This window comes from Staurois parvus, unplaced genomic scaffold (assembly GCF_062004578.1).
Source record: "Staurois parvus isolate SC_StPar_1 unplaced genomic scaffold, SC_StPar_1.0 ptg000565l, whole genome shotgun sequence".
In the NCBI taxonomy this organism is placed as follows: Eukaryota; Metazoa; Chordata; class Amphibia; order Anura; family Ranidae; genus Staurois; species Staurois parvus.
The window spans coordinates 55,001-63,329 of NW_028318361.1; the positions used below are offsets into that span (position 1 = coordinate 55,001).

The 8,329-nt window shown below is 42.0% G+C and overlaps 1 protein-coding gene across 2 annotated transcripts in view; it reads right to left on the reverse strand.

Annotated features, from left to right (window-relative positions):
• The window catches only part of LOC149450670 (pancreatic secretory granule membrane major glycoprotein GP2-like), a 39,845-nt gene extending 38,430 nt beyond the window's left edge, over positions 1-1,415 (reverse strand). The window contains exon 1 of one of the 2 annotated variants that reach the window (XM_089691606.1): positions 1,235-1,415. The gene's annotated coding sequence lies outside the window, so the exon portion shown is untranslated. Of the gene's footprint in view, positions 1-1,230 lie in introns of both variants that reach the window. The other variant, XM_089691608.1, reaches the window with a different exon arrangement.
• Between the last annotated feature and the right edge of the window lie 6,914 nt (positions 1,416-8,329).

Genomic DNA, 8,329 nt, shown 5'->3' on the forward strand with positions numbered 1-8,329 from the left:
TAGACGTTAGAACAAGTAGAAGTTAGAACAAGTAGACGTTAGAACAAGTAGAAGTTAGAACAAGTAGACGTTAGAACAAGTAGAAGTTAGAACAAGTAGACGTTAGAACAAGTAGACGTTAGAACAAGTAGAAGCTAGAACAAGTAGAAGCTAGAACAAGTAGACGTTAGAACAAGTAGACGTTAGAACAAGTAGACGCTAGAACAAGTAGAATTTAGAACAAGTAGAAGCTAGAACAAGTAGACGTTAGAACAAGTAGACGTTAGAACAAGTAGAAGTTAGAACAAGTAGATGTTAGAACAAGTAGACGTTAGAACAAGTAGACGTTAGAACAAGTAGAAGTTAGAACAAGTAGAAGCTAGAACAAGTAGAAGCTAGAACAAGTAGACGTTAGAACAAGTAGAGGTTAGAACAAGTAGACGTTAGAACAAGTAGAAGTTAGAACAAGTAGATGTTAGAACAAGTAGACGTTAGAACAAGTAGACGTTAGAACAAGTAGAGGTTAGAACAAGTAGACGTTAGAACAAGTAGACGTTAGAACAAGTAGACGTTAGAACAAGTAGAAGTTAGAACAAGTAGAGGTTAGAACAAGTAGACGTTAGAACAAGTAGAATTTAGAACAAGTAGAGGTTAGAACAAGTAGAGGTTAGAACAAGTAGAATTTAGAACAAGTAGACGTTAGAACAAGTAGAATTTAGAACAAGTAGAAGCTAGAACAAGTAGAAGCTAGAACAAGTAGAAGCTAGAAAAAGTAGAAGTTAGAGCAAGTAGACCTTAGAACAAGCAGACGTTAGAACAAGTAGAAGTTAGAACAAGTAGACGTTAGAACAAGTAGACCTTAGAACAAGTAGAGGTTAGAACAAGTAGAAGTTAGAACAAGTAGAATTTAGAACAAGTAGAGGTTAGAACAAGTAGAGGTTAGAACAAGTAGAAGTTAGAACAAGTAGACGTTAGAACAAGTAGACGTTAGAACAAGTAGACGTTAGAACAAGTAGAAGTTAGAACAAGTAGACGTTAGAACAAGTAGAAGTTAGAACAAGTAGAGGTTAGAACAAGTAGACGTTAGAACAAGTAGAAGAGTAATATAACAACCTGTTTAACTATCCAATTAATGCGCATCTAATCAGGCAATTGTTGGATCTAATGGGGATTGAACAGTCAGATTTTATTATGTTTATCTGCCATAAATTAAATATCTCTTTGAATTAGGAATAAAAGTTTTCTACTTACTGACCAATGGGGTTTGCCGATGTCCCGGGTCTGCGAGAGACTTCCAACAACTTTATGTTTGTCCAACAAGTGCACAAGGCCAGTCGTCGGTGGAGCTTCGTTACCTTATGGAAAGACAGTTGGACTGAGGAAGTGGTTCTGTGTATAATCACTGACCTCTCGGCTACTCATACACTCATTGGTCCAGATGGAATTCCATGCGTCTCTCTTGCGAAGAAATGGGCCTCACCCATGCAAGGCTCAGCCCTAAACTGTCCCAGTTCACCTTTACAGCAATTCTTACAAACTGATGTATTTCCCTGGAGGCATTTTACAGGTATAGCTGGTATTAGAATGTCAACAATTTCGATTTTCAGCCTTTACACATCCTTGTTTAAAACCCAACTCTAGCCAGCTTTTTTTTTTTTTTTACTGTGGAGATACTTTTAGTGCCCAAAATCTATATATCTGTACAGTGACTGTCTATAAAGTCCATAACCAGCAATGAGAGACTTCTCTTATGTGGTACTTTTGAGTTTGCTTTACAAAATAAAAGATCAGGCTTTTTCGGTACCAAACCCCAACAGAATGCAAAAAAATATTTTTTTTTGTATTAAAAATAGATTTAAAGTCACATAAGATCATATATGAAGGACTGACTATACTGATGGTGTTAGATCTCCGTGTACAGGATCCCACATCCCATCTACACTCACCAGCCACTTTATTAGGTACACCTATTCAATTGCTTGGTAACACAAATTGCTAATCAGCCAATCACATGGCAACAACTCAATGCATTTAGGCATCTAGACGTGGTGAAGATGATTTGCTGAAGTTCAAACTGAGCATCAGAATGGGGAAGAAAGGGGATTTAAGTGACTTTGAACATTGCATAGTTGTTTGTACCAGACGGGCTGGTCTGAGTCTTTCAAAAACTGCTGATCTACTATGATTTTCACGCACAACCATTTCTAGGGTTTACAGAGAATGGTCTGGAAAAGAGGAAATATCCAGTGAGCAGCAGTTGTGTGGAGGAAAATGCCTTGTTGATGTCAGAGGTCAGAGGACAATGGGCAGACTGGTTCCAGATGATAGAAAGGCAACAGTAACTCAAATAACCACTCCTTACAACCAAGGTATGCAGAATACCATCTCTGAATGCACAACACATCCAACCTTGAAGCAGATGGGCTACAGCAGCAGAAGACCACACCGGGTGCCACTCCTGTCACCGAAGAACAGGAAACGGGGGCTACAATTCACACAGGCTCACCAAAATTGGACAATAGAAGATTGGAAAAATGTTGCCGGGTCTGATGAGTCTCAATTTCAGCTGCAACATTCAGATGGTAGGTTTATAATTTGGTGTAAACAACATGAAAGCGTGGATCCATCCTGCCTTGTATCAATGGTTCAGGCTGGCAATGGTGGTGTCATGGTGTGGTGGATCCATCCTGCCTTGTATCAATGGTTCAGGCTGGTGGTGGTGTCATGGTGTGGTGGATCCATCCTGCCTTGTATCAATGGTTCAGGCTGGTGGTGGTGTCATGGTGTGGTGGATCCATCCTGCCTTGTATCAACGGTTCAGGCTGGTGGTGGTGGTGTCATGGTGTGGGGGATCCATCCTGCCTTGTGTCAATGGCTCAAGCTGGTGGTGGTGGTGTCATGGTGTGGTGGATCCATCCTGCCATGTATCAACGGTTCAGGCTGGTGGTGGTAGTGTCACGGTGTGGGGGATCCATCCTGCCTTGTATCAGTGGTTCAGGCTGGTGGTGGTGGTGTCATGGTGTGGTGGATCCATCCTGCCTTTTATCAATGGCTCAGGCTGGTGGTGGTGGTGGTGGTGTCATGGTGAGGTGGATCCATCCTGCCTTTTATCAATGGCTCAGGCTGGTGGTGGTGGTGTCATGGTGAGGTGGATCCATCCTGCCTTTTATCAATGGCTCAGGCTGGTGATGGTGGTGGTGGAGGGGGTGGAGATTTTCTTTGCACTAGCATGGTGTACCCAATAAAGTGGCCATTGAGTGTATGTAAGATGATTAGATTTATTATGATACACAAATGTGGCTAATGTGTAGCTATTTCCATATCATAGTGCTGGGGATTCAGTAGAATGGGGCAACTCGACATATCATGAAAAATTTCTACTTTCTCAGGAGTGTATTGGAGGTGTATGTGATTATTTGCCAGCTGGTTGCACCACTGATAAGACCATAAAACCTCCCAGTGGGGAATACAGGGGCACCAAAGGAAAGAGCAAAATACTGGAACTTCTAGTAACCTGCAAACCTGAGAGTGCCCCTAAAAGGATCCCCTGAGATAAACTGTTATAAAGATATTTTATAATAACATCACTCTTTTTGGATCCCTTGATGTGTCCATATTTCCTCTATTCAACTAAAACATAATTCCAAATTACCGAGGAGCTCCTATTCCATTGGATCACCAATGTGGAAATAACTACAGTGTAACACATTTGTTCATTGTAGTAAATCTAATCGTCTTACATAGATAGAGCTGGTCAGTGGTAGGTGGGATGGAAGACTAGTACGCTCAGTCCTGTGACTTTATCTATTTGTGAGACAATAAAATGTGTTTTTAGGCATTTTTCTGTGGTTTGCTGCCTGAAATGTTCGATCTTTTATTCTGTAAAGATTTGTGTTCATTTACAGATGTGGTACATTACTCTACCACTTTACTCATTATACTCTACTTAGAGCGGAGCTCCACCCAAAAGGGGAAGTTCCCATTAAGGATTGGCACCTTTGGGGGGTGGGGAGGGGAGTGGGTACCCGAATTTGACAGGTACCCGCTCCCACTTCCGATCCGATCACCTAGGCGATCAGAAGCGGAAGGTGTCCTCCCTCTCTCCCTCCCCGTAGTCTTTTGGGACATGTGACAGGTCCAAGAAGACTACAGGACCATTCATGAAGCGCAGCACTTCTCTGCCACACGCTTTCACAGCCGGGTACCCACACTGAAGATGCCGGCCTTCTGGAATACAAGATGGCCGGTGAAACGGGCCGCAGGGGACACACCGTGGGACAGGTAAGTGGCTGTTTTTTAACAGTCAGCAGCTATAGTTTTTGTAGCTGCTGACTTTTATTTTTTCACAGGGTGAGTGAAACTCCGCTTTCATAATTCTACTTTAGGGCTTGTTAAACATACAATTAAAATACCATGTGGGCCGCGCATAAATTAATTAATTAGACAATACATGAGTAATATTGCTTCACATATACAAAGTGAATAATTGTAACATGGATGTGCACTCTCCGTTACCCGTGGACCACCAATCTCTAGGTTGGTCTTAAGCCCCTGGTTTGGGACTAGCCCAATGCGTGATGGCGAGAATGGCACCAATATTCATTCCGGGGAATCATGCAATCTGGCTGATAGTAACCAATAGGATGATAACCAGACCCCCTTATACTCACCTACATCCCCTCTCGATCCAGCAATGTGCATTGGAGTCTTGGCTACCCCTGGACTCCCTCTTTTCATTGGCTGAGACAGAACCAGGAGCCATTGGCTCCCAATGCCACAGCCAGTGAGCCAATGAGAAGATAGAGAGGGTGGGGATAAGCTATGAATGGAAATATGGAGCAGTGGGTGCCCCTATAGCAAGCCACTTGCTGTGGGGGCACCCGACAGGAGGGAGGGGCCAGGAGAGCCTGTGGGGGACCCAAGAAGAGGAGGATCCTGGCTGCTCAGTGCAAAACCCCTACACACAGCAGGTAAGTATAGACATGTTTGTTATTTTTTCTTAAAAAGGCCCAAAACCTTTAGAATCGCTTTAACATCTGGGGCGATCAATGGGTTAGAAATGGAAATCAAGGGGTTAATATGTATCTAACGATCATGTGAGTGCAAAGGTGCTGCTTTTGCTCACATGTGGTGTGTCTTTCTTCTCTCCCTGGAAGGAAAAGGTTCAGAGGAGAGAAGATCCAGCTAGATCCAGTTCAGGTCAGCAATGAATGGAGTCCTGGTCATTGGTTGGGACCTATTGACAAACATGCCCTGCGGCGAATGACAGCGGGGGTCAGCGGGTGGGGGGTATGCGTGTCGCTCCGAACCCCAGAAAATCACCCGTTACATTGCTGGTCCTGTAGCTGCTGCCTTACATTGCGGGCAGGCGGTCTTTATGTAGTTAAAGAGGTGAATAAGAATCCCTACAAGAAGTTGCCATCATCCAGGATGGATTAAGGCCACACCAAAAGGTCAATTTATACGCATTAGGCAAAATTGTGATGAAGATGAGAACTTTAAACTACAAACGGATATGCTATTCAAAAAATTTGTAGAGAAAGGGTATAAAGAATGTGAACTAGTGAGAGTTAGAGATAAGGTTGGTGAATTAAATAGGGATGAACTATTCCAGCAGAAACCTAAAAGAGAAAGAAAAAATGACATGGCCTTAATTACGGGATTTAATGTACAATACAGGATGGTGGAGAAGATAAGTTCTGGCCCATAATATTAAAGGATAACACCTTGAAAGGTATCCTCCCAAACAAGCCCAATTTTATCTATAAGAAAGCCCTGGGTTTGAGGAATAGAATAGCTAAACCATTGTAGATCCTCCTAAGAGAGCAACTACCTTCATAGAGGGAGCGGGGTTCTACAGATGTGGAGAGATGTGTGTCATGTAGGACAGCCAGAGATAAGGGGAGAAAGCAGACTCCTTTTACTCCACCAATGGCAAAGAATATAAAATGATACATTTATCGCATGTTATACTAGATGTTAGTAAATGTGTATAAAAAGAAATCATCAAATCATAAGTCCAGAAAAAAATATATATATATGCCAATACCACAAAAAAAATAAAAAAACTTTTAAGTGCAAAAAACTTTTGTGCAAAAAAAGTGTCTAAATATGAAAAATTTTCACCAAAAAACCTTGATAATATAATGGCAGATCATCCATAAATATATCTTCAGAAACGGAAACTCTGCAACACACCGATCCTCATCGATCGAAATAACAGGATGAAAAACTTTGTAGTTAATCGAAAATCCACTTCTCCAATAGATAAAGGACCACCTTCAAACGTATCCATGGGGGGAAATGCCAAACACTCGAGAGAAACAGAAAGACTTCATGGTGCAATATTATAAAAACCAATTCATTTATTAGGTACTCATTGCACTTACTCAAGAGGTGTCCCAGCCGACACCAGCATCAACAGCATAACAGCAATCACATAAACGAGCCTGGCTACTCAGCACATGCGCAGTATCTGGCAGCCAAAAACGTAATGACGTCACATCAATCAAGCTCCGCCCTACGCGTTTCGTCATCGACGTCCTCACGGAGCGGTACATTTATTGGTACACTTTATATATGGTGATTTTTTGCAGCTGGTACACTATTAGTAAGTTATATAATTTTGACCATAGGCGCTATTATTAATTTTTCTTATTTATACTAGATGTTGTATGAAACCATGATTAATTTATAATAAAACGAGATTGGAGCATTTCTGACATATACTAATTTTGTCTTTGAGGACTCTTTATTTGGGACTATATCAATCTCGTTTTATTATAAATTAATCATGGTTTCATACAACATCTAGCGCTGCATATTCAATGTTTTAAATCTGGTGCTGAGGTATACCTTTTATGCTAGCAGCTTGTCTTTTTATTTTCACTTTTTCTACCTAACTAATTCAGTTGCGCTCATTCAATTTGTTTTATTTATACTAAATGTGGCACATATATTTTCACATGTCCTTATGGGTTAAAATATGAAGGGCAGACTACGAGATGCCTCTACAAACATATTAATGAACATGTTTACAACATTAAGTAGGGATTCAGGTCCCGCAGTTTGTTGAACCATTTTAGTACACAATAGGGATCTCTTTGTTTTGAGCGTTTGTGGGATTTATAGGGTTTTTAAATATTGGAGGGGCAGTGTTCTACTGTATGTCAGCAAATCTCTCACAATGAGACCAAGTGGATATATGAGCTCAATACCCTTGTACCATCTGGCCTCAACATGGACATAGATCTCAATTGTATCATAACTGGTTATTAAAATATTCTTTCATTTTATGAAAATAAAAAGTAATATTATTATTAAGTATACAATATTGTGAGCCTCTTTCTGATTTTTATGTTTCTATCCCCATATTAAACCATACTAAAGCTGGCCATACACGTGCAGATTTTTCGGACAAGAATTTTCGTAAGAAAAGTTGTACAAAAATTATTTGAATATTCAATAAGTGAACGAATGTCGTTCAAAAATTGTCTTTTGCTTTTATACTGTATCTATATAGTGTTTGGGAGTTATAAGTAATTTTTTAGCAAAAAATACAGATTTAAACTTGTAAACAAAACGTCCCAGAAAATGTTTGCTATTCAAGTGGTTATATAAAATTTAAGTTTTGCAAATAAACATGTAATATGAGATGCACCCCTGACACAGACCTCTTTGCCCCTAGACCAGCGGTTCGCAACCTGGGGGTCGCGACCCCTTTGGGGGTCGAACGACCATTTCCCAGGGGTCGCCTAAGACCATCGGAAAACACATATTTCCGATGGTCTTAGGAACCGAGACACCGCTCCTGTCTCCGGCGATGTGTGGGCGGGATGATATGCTGCCCCTGTCACCGCCTCCTCGCCGCTGATTGGCCACCGGAACTGTAGCTCAGGAGAGGCACACAGGTGGCCAATCACCGGCGAGAAGGTGGAGCTTGGAGAGGAGGAGCCGAGCGGCAGCGCGCGGAGATCGAAGAAGATCGAGGGAGCTGCAGGAACGAGTGAAGAGAGAGGCCAGAGAAGGAAGACAGTTGACAGGTAAGTGCAAATTTTGCTGCTGCAGCCAGGTATGCAGGCTGTAGATGGGAGAGGGAGAGAGCGAGCCCAGGCTGGAGCAGGAGTCAGCAAGGTAAGTATCATTGGTGTCAGTGGGAGGGATAGTGCCCCATCATTTGTGTCACTAATACCAACGATGGGGCACTATTCCTCCCCCCACTGACACCAACGATGGGGCACTATTCCTCCCCCCACTGACACCAACGATGGGGCACTATTCCTCCCCCCACTGACCCCAACGATGAGACACTATTCCTCCCCTCACTGACACCAACGATGGGGCACTATTC